The 12,241-nt window shown below is 41.1% G+C and overlaps 1 long non-coding RNA gene across 2 annotated transcripts; it reads left to right on the top strand.

Annotated features, from left to right (window-relative positions):
• The first annotated feature begins 4,938 nt into the window (after positions 1–4,938).
• LOC141351118 (uncharacterized) lies at positions 4,939–11,943 on the top strand. 2 transcript variants are annotated; one of them, XR_012359335.1, is made up of 9 exons: positions 4,939–5,186; positions 5,863–6,401; positions 6,505–6,681; positions 8,403–8,462; positions 8,599–8,679; positions 8,846–8,899; positions 9,055–9,141; positions 11,177–11,264; positions 11,422–11,943. It is a non-coding gene; the product is annotated as an uncharacterized lncRNA (long non-coding RNA). The 2 variants fall into 2 exon arrangements; XR_012359336.1 differs by lacking the exon at positions 5,863–6,401 and having other exon boundaries at positions 11,422–11,939.
• The last annotated feature ends 298 nt before the right edge of the window (positions 11,944–12,241 follow it).

The raw sequence follows: 12,241 nt of genomic DNA, 5'->3' as shown, positions 1-12,241 counted from the left end.
TAAAGGAACAAGTAATTTCCAAGCCAGACATAGTAGGAATACTCACCTCGCTACTTACTTGTGTCCTCAGGAACTCAGTGCAGTGTGTTGTGTCCATCTCGAGCCCACGGGAAGGGAGACGTCATCCGAGTGTCCTGTAGAGAGACATTGGAGAGACGAGTCATTCATCAGTCAGACCCAAGGAGCATATCCCTCACCAGGCTACAGGTCGTGTTCAGTCTTCCCGACTATTCATTGTGTGTTTCCATTCTGCCTTTAGGAGAAGAGAAGGGTGCCACGAGTGCATAAAACCGAAGAGAAGGACCCAAGGGCCCCTCAGGAGTGACAACACCTCGGCACAAGGGACGAAGGAGCTCCGTCCTGTCAGCAAATGCCCGGAGTCGGAGTCTCAATGCAAGTAGTTTATTAGAAGAGAGAAAATCACAGTGTAGACAGGAAAGATAAGTTTTCAAAGTCAATATGTATCTCAGGCCGTCTGTGAACCACACGATAATCCTCCTCACAGACACAGGGCAATCGGAAATGAACTGGCGTACGCTTGAAGGCAAAGCATCCAGTATGTCCAAGTCAATATATCAAGCCATCCGTGAACCATACAATAATTCTCTTCGCAGACACTGGAACTCAGGAAACAAACTGGCGTATGCTTGAAGGCAAAGCATCCAGTATTTCCGGAAGTAGAGGGAGACACACACACTTGGGAACCATGAAACAGACACCCCTCCTGTGTGTAGACTTACCCTTGACGTCCAGTCCTCTCTGGCCCCATCTCCTCCTGCGGAAAGAGAAGACGTCATTTTAGATTCCCTTTTCCCTTCCCCAAGCCATTTTAATGAACTTAAATAAAGATTGTTTTAATTTGACTTATTCCCTCTCATGTGTCTGGTCATTGGGGTATTTTTGGGACCTCCTCGAGGTGGAACTTAGGGAGGGGTGTGACTTACGACGTTAGTGGTCCGCTCCGACCTGTGACACTAATGCATAGGAAATTGACCACTTGATGACTTGTGATTAAGCATTTGAATTGTCACATGTTGTGCACTGCAAAATTAGCAAACGGCAATGTAAAGTGTTTTGCAGCCGCGTTTGAAATGAGGCATTGATCAATATGCTTGCGTGCGCTGGTTTCCCTCCGCATTCTGGGCTGCTGGTGGGTGAGCCTCACTCTGATCAGCCCCCCCAGTGCATTTACATTAAATGTGATTAATAGTGCATAATTTCATGCGGTTCCATGTTCAAGTGTCCACTCCCAAGGGTCTGTCATCAGATCTGTTGATGACATGCATTTGATATTGATGTGTGCCAAGACATTTTAGAAATCACAAACGGATGGCGGTTTACGGCCATGTCCTGAGTACAGTGTGTATGCTATTTATAGTGACCCTATATACACAGTTATGGTGACACAAAATGATTTAAAACGTGAAATAAGGTTTTGGATATTGCCCATCTCCAAGTCATTCACTCCCTGTGCAACTTTGGTTGTGGTGTTAGGAATTATTTTTCTGCACATTTCCGCACTCAAAACGTGCATACACCACCTTCTGAGTTGGTGTAGGATTTGAGTGTGCCGTACGCCAAAGTCCATATTGATAAATCTCAAAGTCACTGTGGTTTTGGGTGTACGCCAGGTGTACGCTGGCAATTTGGTGTACGCACTTTTGATAAATGAGGGCCATTGTGTGGGAAACACTGCAAAATCTATTTGAAGCTGACGAACAACTGATGTCTTTCACACATTGGTTTATACCACAGAACTGAAACTAAAACCACAATGAGCTCAACTCCATTAAAGCGCTAACATTGATGTGTGCTGAATCTGATATATATGTACTTATATAGACAACAGTGATGCTTGAGGAGAAAATAATAACTATATCTTAATTTGTGCTACAGATATAAATGTTACCAGAGATCAAGTTTGTTAAAGAGTGTGATGTTATCTTTCTAAGCATTTAGACTTGCTTACTGGATTATACAGCAAGTTAAAAACCTCACAGACTTACTGGACATTGAAAGAGGAACCTGAGCTTCTGTGTATCTGGACACCAGAATAACTTTGAGGCTTCTAAGTGTGATCTTTCCACTGCCAGCAAACACCCAGAAAACCATCTAAACAGATGTAGTTAGTTTTATCATTCGAACGTTTAACAAAATCAGTTGATTTAATGCTTATTAAATACTGCTTATACTTTATCATTTTAAATCAATTTATTGTACAAGATAAAAAAAATGTAAACTAATATTTCTCAAAAAGACAAAAAGAATAGAAATTAAGCATTTATTAAATTTTATAACATGGGGCTGCTGAATGCTTTATTCTGATTGGTTGAGAGAAGTTCAAGGGGTATGCATCATTTCTTTATAAACGCACACCTAACCAGTCAATTGTCTTTAAATAACCACCAGAGTAATGTCTGTGGTAACCGTGCAGAATAATTGACTCTGGTCCTTGGATTTTTTTGAAAATAATGCACAAGTGTGGCACAACGCAAAGCATTACCATCTTGGGTGTGCATTATTTTCGAATAATTCACCGGCCCGTCATCAATTTATCCTTATACATTTATTACACAGTGCACGTCTTCCTTTAGTAAAAACTGCAGTAATACATTCAAATGAAAAGATAAAGAAATAAAATATCTCTTTTGATCCACCTCATAAGTCTATAAAACAGAGAGAGGTCAAAAACACTTGTAAACAATCCATAACTAAAAACAACAGGGGAAAACCACGGACAGGAACAGGTTAAAGAGCAATTGGTCTGATTCACTATTTTACATTTCCTTTGTGTAAGTGTGTATTACATGTTAAAGGTGACATAGAATGATCGAACGGGTTATTTATCATATTCTGTGATTTGACATGTAGACAACAACATTTTGGTTAGGTCTGTAATGCCTTAGAAGCTTTCTAAAAGACTCTCTCAGAAAACTATATTAGGGTGGGGGATTTAAAATGTATGGTTTTGCACCTATTTGGAGTCCCTTTGGGCTTAACTTGTCACGACTGGGAACAAGAATCAGGATGCACTCGCAGGGTTCACATGAAATAAATAACATTTAATATAAAACGAACAGAAATAAAACACGAGGAGTAAAACAGCACCACAGGAACATCCAATACAGAACAACAGGAACGCGACAATGACAATGATCCGGCGACAGGTGAGAAACAGACAGCAGTATAAATACACAACACTTAACAGGGAACAGGTGTGATGAATCAGTCCGTGAATTGTCCAGGTGACGTAATCGGAGACACAACCAAAACATGACACGGATCACCGTGACATAACCCTCCCCTCTACGAGTGGCTACCAGACACTCACATAAACAAAAAACAAAAACAAAGTCTGGTAGCGAGAGTCCAAGGGAGGGGTGGAGGGCTTGGGGACCCTGGCGAAGCCGGCAGCCGCCGGGATGAGACCAACAGGAACGGTAGGCCGGACTGCGCCAGGAGAACCGGAGCGATCGCTCCGAGAACCGAGGCAGACGAATTACCCCCCTCCTGGGAATCGCCGACGATCAGCTGCCCCCGGAAGTCATCTCCCATCCCCTCGCGGAAACGGAGACCCTCTCTCGGTAGCCATCCCGGGGAAATGATCGGGTGTGGTCCGTTCCGGATCCCCCTGCGAGCAGGATGGTGGTCCTCCGAGGGACCGTCGACGACGACTCAACCGTTGGGGGACCGCCTGGGCCGATCCTCCTCCCGCATGCTCGCAGGAGCGAGCGATCGCTCACGGTGGTCCCCAAGAGACATCGGGGCTGATGGGGAATGAACCCCGATGTCACTACTCCCCCTCGACGAAACTCCTGGGGGAGCCGCCCTCCGTGAACCTGCTGCGTCCAGTCTGGCCAGATCATTCTGTCACGACTGGGAACAAGAATCAGGACGCACTCGCAGGGTTCACATGAAATAAATAACATTTAATATAAAACGAACAGAAATAAAACACGAGGAGTAAAACAGCACCACAGGAACATCCAATACAGAACAACAGGAACGCGACAATGACAATGATCCGGCGACAGGTGAGAAACAGACAGCAGTATAAATACACAACACTTAACAGGGAACAGGTGTGATGAATCAGTCCGTGAATTGTCCAGGTGACGTAATCGGAGACACAACCAAAACATGACACGGATCACCGTGACATAACTGGCAACCTAATTATGAAATGCAAGCACTTGATGCTGATTGGCTGCCTTTGCTGCCACTCAAAAGAAAGTAAACTTTGCCATCTTCAAAACACAAACAGACCAAAATTTTACAAATCACTGCTTTGTGAATTCAAAAGTTCACTGCCAGGCGATATATTTTCTTTAACAGAAGTCACCTGTCAAAGCTTAAAGCGAACAGCCGGTTTGGACTACAGCCCTCTACTTCCGGTTTTAATGATGTCAGTAAAATATTTTTTTGACTAAACTCCGCCCACAAGAATACGTCAGTCGCCAGCTAAGCTAATGGCAAGCTAAGATGCTAACGAATCACAACACACTAAACAAGCTACACAATCAGAACTCATTACATATTTTTGAAGGAGGGACTTCATAGAACAAGGAAGACATCAGCCTGTTTTGAGGAAAGTGAAAACAGCGCTATACAGATAAAGTAAATTTAAAGTAAATTGTGTGAAAAATACTGTTTTTTTTTTATATGTGAAACATGAACACATGTTATATTGCGCACTGTAAACACTATCAAAGCTTCAAAAACAGATAAAGAACGGGACATTTAAAACATCAAAATCTTTTGTCAGTTGCACGGCAAGGTCAACAAAATACTTTATGGTAGAAAATTCAAAAATGGGTATAGTCTTTCACACATTGGTTTATACCACAGGACTGAAACTAAAACCACAATGAGCTCAACTCTGTGTGCTGCTAAACCTGTCAACATATAAACTGTGATGCTTGAGAAGACAATAATAACTATCCCAGACAGCACGTTCAGTCTTACCGACGTCGGCAATTGGAGGGCACCAGCGGCAAAGTGTCGGTTGGGGTTTTTCCCCTGCACACAGAATAAAAGTAGGTGGGTAAACGATCGGCGCGATGAGTCTGCAGCCGGAGATCGGCAGAGGAACCGCGAGCAACCTTTATGCCGACCGCGCCTCTTTTTTTCTTCACTAGATCTACGCAGTTGTTGGTCCACATCAAGCCGGCAGTGTTAGCGCGAAGGTATGTTGATTAAATATGATTGTGGAAATGTTTTCGATAAACGGATGACAGAAATTGGCGTCGGAGGCAACGTTACATGTTTTTAAACTTGGTTTGTTGTTATAACTGTTGACTTGGGGTGCGTTTCCCAAAACCATAGTTGCTAACCTGTTGTGTTAGCAACTAGTTGGTTGGCAATGGAAAATAAGCAACATGGTTTTGGGAAACGCACCCCTGGTTAGTTATTATTAATATGTTCGCGTATTAAATATTTTTCAGTGAGTTGTTTTACAGTATTTTTGACGTGAGGGGTTCGTTCGGTAAACAGTAAGGTAAACGGTAATAAATTGACGGACTGTCTTTTGTCTACACAAAAATGACATCTGTCATTTTATAATATCAACCCCTTACACTCTAAATGCATTTTTTATGATTTTGTCTAAGTGACATGCTTAAAATTAAAGGCAGCTCTTGTTGTGCGTTTTTATGGTAACGTTAAAAGTAGACCTGTCAATCAAAGAGCTAGTTTAGTACAAGTGCACAGCCACTGTAGACAGTCAGACAAAGTGGTTATTAAGTAATAAAGTGATAGGAAGTAAGTGTTTTTGGACACACACCTATTCATAAAATAGAGCCTTTATTTAACCTTTGTAATTTAGGCAAAATAAAATGTCTTTTCTGTTTTTTTTTCACTCAGGTAAATACGACGAAGGCATGGCTTGGTGGCCCCCAGAACCTTTTACAGCCCACGTGATCAAATAGCTTGCGCGCGCATTTCGGCCACGGAAGTGTTGTTGTTCCCCAGTGGTTCTCTAACCTGTTAGCAACTCAGAAAGTTTATTAAAACGGTTTCCCAGCATCAAAATGTCTGGTTGTTGCGTTTGGTTGCACTAATATAATATACTAATATACGTATATATGTATCTGGCCACTTTATATTTGGCCATCTGCTAATGTCTTCTATCCACTCCACTATAGTACACGGATCTGGTAGATGTGTTGAAAAAGTTGATAAGTCAACTTTTTAAAATAACTTTGTCTGTGTTACTTCACCGCTGATTCTTACCATCCGTTGCCAAACTGCGTGCACCTACGTTGCCACATCATTATTGTGTACAAAGAGTAAAAGGGTCTATAAAGACTCATACAAAATACTCCAAAGTTTTTTCAAGAGGACATCACCCAACCCATCTAAAGGATGAAAACAATACTCTTGTTGAATACTACATAAGACAAGCAAGAGTGCGGGGCTATGGTGTTCTGATGTTACTCATTGTACTTTCTATGTTCGATGTGATCAATATGAAAACTAATCTTTGTAAAAACTTTTCATTTACAGACCATCCTGACTTAGATCACCATCACCACCATCATCCCCTGCATCGTGCCCTTCATCAGACACCCAAAATGCACCACAAACATCACAGGCGAAAAAGAAGAAAACGCACAACAAACCTTCCAAAAAACCCTCCTCCCCCTTCCCTCCTACCTATGGCTGGAAACAACATAACAGTTGGCAAGTTGAATTAACTATTTTGACCTTAAAGGCTTATTTTTTTATCTCATTCACTGTATCCCCATAGTTAGATAAGTGCATACATACTCCTTTCGTCTCTGTGCGTGCCGTGTCTCTGTCTGGTGCACCCACCGCCAGCCCAGCTCCGCACAACGACCTGAAGTAAATGGCTCCAGCCAGCACGCCGCTCCCAACAAGCGACAAAACAATGCCAACTTTTTCCTATTTATATGCTGTGACCCGCATAGTCACAACATGTACAAACAACAAGGTCATGTGAGACACAGCCATCTATCAATCATATACACACAGGGAACCACACTCCCAGAAGGCAAAGCCCGGCCACTTGGGTGCAGTAATTTGCTAGCAGCACCTGAGAAACCCCCAGTGAGGAGCAGAGAGTTCGGTCAGAGTTGTGCAGTTACTCCCCCCAAGTGGCAAGTGCTTCGCCTTCTGAGAATGTAGTTCCCAGTATGTATACTGTTAGGAGATGGCTGTGTCATGACCTTGTTGTTTGTGCACGGTGCGACCAAACAAATCACAACACACAAACAGGAAAATGTTGCTGTCATTCCGTCACCCATTGGGAGCAGCACGCCAGCCGGAGCCACCCACCCCAAGCCCCTATGCTCAGATAGGCCAGCGGTGGGCGCGCCAGACAGAGCCACGGCACGCACAGAGACGAAAGGGGCGTGCATGCACCCATCCAACCCTGGGGGTTACTGTGAATGAGCTAAAATCCCCAAAAGTCAGCGTGTTCCTTTAAGTTTCCATATGTCCATTAGAAAATTAAAGGGATAGTTCACCCAAAAATGAAAAATAATGTCATTAAGGACTCACCCTCATGTCGTTCCAAACTTGTAAGACCTCCGATGTTTTATGTTTAGTCCGAGAGCTTTCCGACCCCACATCGAAAACCCATGCACGGTACACTGCCCATGTCCAGAAAGACAACAAAAAACATAATCAAAGTTGCCATTTGACATCAGTGGGTCAGTTGGAATGTGTTGAGGCATCCAAAATACATCTTGGTCCAAAAATGACAAATTTATTCAGCATTCTCTTCCATGTCTATTGTGTAGCGCATGTGTCTGACTAAAGTCTTGTGACGCAGATGGCGTGTTATCCTCAGATATGTTTGTGAATTTTTTTCACATTTACAGCATTCGTCTCCCTCCGACTGTAAACGAAGCTCGGGCGCACAAAAAAAAAGCGGGGACGCACCTAATAACACATCAGCCACGTTGTACGTCAGCTGCGTCACTGCAGTCATGTGACTTTAGTCTCGTGCGCGTTCAAAACAGAACCGGAAGACAGACAATGCTGAATGATGTCGTAATTTTGTTATTTTTGGACCAAAATGTATTTTCGATGCTTCAACGCGTTTTAGCTGACCCACTGATGTCAAATGGCCACCCCGAGGATGCTCTTTTATTACCTCTCTGTTCCTGGACAGTACACCGTGCATAGATCCCCAATGGAGGGTCAGAAAGCTCTCGGACTAAATATAAAATATCTTAAACTGTGTTTCGAAGATGAACGGAGGTCTTACCCTCATGTCGTTCCAAACTCGTGAGTCATTAATTACATTGTTTTCATTTTTGGGTGAACTCTCCCTTTAATTACATGCTCATACTTTAATTATGCCTGATAAGAATTTGTAATATTTGTGTTTAAACATTTTTCGAATTTTAATCCTTGTTTTTAAATGGCCATGACAGTGACAAAAAGGAAGCAGCCTTCTCTAGCCCACCCAAGTTTCCATCAAAGGAGCAAGCCTAGTGAGACATTTTATGTGTATAATGCTGCACTTCTCATACAGCGAATATCAGATGTAGATATCTAAGGTGCAAATCTTATGGTTGATGTGCCTTTTTGATCATCTTTCTGTTGTAACCTTTTTTAATCTTCTTGAAGTGTCAGTAAGAAGAAAGCTGGCTAACCCTCCCACCCCTTGTTTAACTCCTCCAGCCCATCCCACATCATTGTAGAGTGAAGGTAAGTGTACCCTATATAGTAAAATGCATCAGGTCCCTAAATTCAAGCAGACACAATGTACTCCACAGGTCCACAGCACATACCATAGTTTGATGTTCCAGAGATATGATTTTTGAGTTTATATTAGTAGTGTGATCAGTAAACCAAGGTTTTCTGTCTTTCCAAGAGACTGCGGTTAATATTCAGAAAGAGGCGCAGAGAACTGAAGGCTTTCCTGACTGTAAGCCATTTAAAACGCAGACAATGAAAACACTGACACGTGTGTGTGTGTAGAAATGTGTGGCAATTACTCAGCCCACTGACATTAGTTTATCTAATTGTGATAAACTTGACTTACTGTTCACTCCAATAATTTCGTTTTTCTGTATTTTCTAGTGACACCGAATAATAACGAAGGCCTGTGTGCTTTGCAGCAGCCTCCACGTCACCCTCTTCCAGGGCTCCGTCAGAGGACTAACGATAGTAAGATATTTTACATGTAATGTATGAATCTGCACTTTTTACTCAGAACATCATACTAATGTAGTAAAACAATACATTTCAGAATAATTCAATAGCAAATGAATTAGGGCCAGATTTTAAAATCAAGCTGGATCTGGGCCATTTGTGTTTTTTCCATTTAAGTGATTACATCAGTGAATGAGGACCTTCTTCGTACTGAATGTAAGTTTCCGTTAAATATGTGATGCATAGACCCTTTTACAGCCCACGTGATCAAATAGTTTGTGCGCGCATTTTGGCAACGGAAGTGTTGTTGTTCGCCAGTTGTTCTAACGTGTTAGCAACTCAAAGTTTATTAAAACGGTTTCCCAGCATCAAAATGTCTGGTTGTTGCGTTTGGTTGTACTAATATAATATACTAATATACGTATATATAAAGAGTTTGGTCCCAAATAAACGCCATTTTTGAAAAAAATGAGTTGCTGCCAGAATCAGTATTATATCAGGTCAATATTAAAAAGTAAATTCTTAATTTTAAGCAAAATCCAATATACGCCGTTTTATTCTGTCATCTTTTCTCCCTTTTTTCCCAAAATGCAATAAACGCCACTCCTCCTTTTCTACAGAATGCCATAAATCCGCTCCACAGTTTGCAGCGCACCATTGCAATGTAAACAAACAATGGCGGCGCGTTGAGTACACGGAATACTAGTTTTCCTCATCTACTTTGTACTTCGTGATCAACAAACAAACAAAAACAAAATAATACTTTAATAGCATTGATAAACCTGTTATGGTTTTCTGTGACGGGAAAGAAACGTAAGCCATCAACATCTAATAATTTACGCAAGAGACACTCGGGAGACGGGTGCTTGTTTGCCCGGGCCGACAACATCAAGTTTCTGTCATGCAAACACATTGACCCCAGGGGATCTTATGAAAAACTTTCCATAATTTTACTCAAAGTCAACGAAAATCGAGCAGGACCAAAACATTTTACAGCTGATCGCTGTGAAACACGTTAAGCGACGACGTCAAGTATAACCGCATCAATGACAGTGTTCTTAATATCACAAAGTAAGTGTTTTGATTAATGACATTAATGTTTATATTTTTAATAAGTGTGTACAACTAGTCAACTAAATGATTAACATGGCAAAGATGAATGCACATTTATAAAGGCTATTGATTCAATAGATTTATAGCATTTTGAATAAAAACTTGTCATGAATTTATTGCATTTTGTGGAAAAAATAATCAGTTTTTATAATAAATCTTTGAAAATCAAGTTATGGATTTGAATTTTTTTTATGTTTTTATAATCTAAAGATGCTATGTGAAAGTTTGTAACAGAAAATAGTGGTTTTCATCTTGTCACTTTCTTGGTATAGAAAACACGTTTTTAACAAAATTTGTCAAAATGGATTTATTGGGTTTTGGAACCAAACTCTTCATATGTATCTGGCCACTTTATATTTGGCCATCTGCTAACTTCTTCTATCCACTCCACTATAGTACACGGATCTGGTAGATGTGTTGAAAAAGTTGATAAGTCAACTTTTTAAAATAACTTTCTCTGTCTGTGTTACTTTACTGCTGATTCTTGCCATACTTCCGTTGCCAAACTGCTCGTGCATACGTTGCCACGTCACCATTGTGTACAAACAGTAAAAGGGTCTATTGGGTCTTTAAACTTGTGGCTGTAAGCGCACTTGAAAAGTTTGAGAGCAAAAAGCCTACATACTGTTTAGCAGTTTCACAATCTAATTTTATCATTTCATAGTGACAACCGTTAATTGGCAGCAGGAAGATGAATAAGAAGGGCTGGGCTCTCCTGAACATAAGCTGTTTAGCATGCAGATCAAGAACACACTGAGACAGGCACACACACACAATACACAGCGCACACACAGCACAGTCCTACATAAAATGGGGAATGACAAAAATGACAGAAAAAGTTTTAGAACCACTGCTGTGGGGTCACTTATTTAGCTCTGTTAGTTGGACCTGGGTGATGCTGTTCTTTGTGTAACGGGACTTTTTCTGTATTTCCTAGTGCCACAAGATGATTGGCAGCAAGACACACCCAGTGATGAAGGGATGTGCTCTCCTTAAATCACAGCCTATTCATCAGGTACTCCTGAGTAAGTCCTACAATGTGTTGAAACAACATGATTTTATTTTCTGCAAAATGCTCTGACTTTTCTGAATTGTCTTTTTAGAAACCATCCACGAAGATATATAGACTTTTGTGCTGTCTTATTTTTTTCTGTTGCTTATTACATTATTAAATTTTTTTAGGTGCTGTGTTAAGAAATCCTGCCTACAAAGTTCCACTGAGGCTGATATAAAGATGACTGTGAGAAACTGGCTGCGGCTGTCTGAGCAGAGACAGGAATGGGGGCGGCAAAGGCGGGACAAGCAAGCATCTTAAGTGAAATAATTGATTGGACTGATTCTGGAGTATGACTTATTCTGGAGGGAATTTCTTATTTTTGTTGCAGTTTGCTATGGGACGGTTTCAAGGACAGGGATTAGAATAGTTCTAGACTAAAATAAATGTAAGAGCTGTCCAAACTGAAAACAACTTGCACTGACATATCATAAAATACATCAGTGTCTTTTGTGATGCTTCAAAATGCACACAAGTAATGTTTTTATTAAGACATGTTATTAAAACTAGTTATATTTCAGAATTAAACTAAGGCCTAGTCCCGGTTTAAGATAATCCCTGTCCGGGAAACCACCCCAAAGTGTAATTTGTGGAGTGTTAAAATAAATGAAACTGCCTTTGCAAAAACAGAGTAAAAAAAATTTCCAGATGCCCTTCTGTTTTGTTATTTCTCCTGGGAAACTCACTGATCCATTTTTTTCTGTTAGACTGACATTTACCAGGTTGTCATATTGTGTATGAAATACACCCTACACATAACAATCACTTACTTTCAATTTAAACTTTTTTTGTCATAAAACCTGGCAACTCAAAAGGAAGCGGCTGCAGACTGCGCAGCCACGGACGGAGTCTTGCATGCAAGTGGGCTAGTTGCCTACTTCTCCACTAGCTCTTGTCAAATTGTTAGGGAAGAAATTTTATGATTAACACAACATAAACTGTTATTGA

The sequence above is a fragment of the Misgurnus anguillicaudatus genome, chromosome 19 (genome assembly GCF_027580225.2).
Source record: "Misgurnus anguillicaudatus chromosome 19, ASM2758022v2, whole genome shotgun sequence".
Taxonomy (NCBI): Eukaryota; Metazoa; Chordata; class Actinopteri; order Cypriniformes; family Cobitidae; genus Misgurnus; species Misgurnus anguillicaudatus.
Note: the sequence above shows the minus strand (reverse complement) of the source record. Positions and strands in the feature narration are given on the sequence as shown.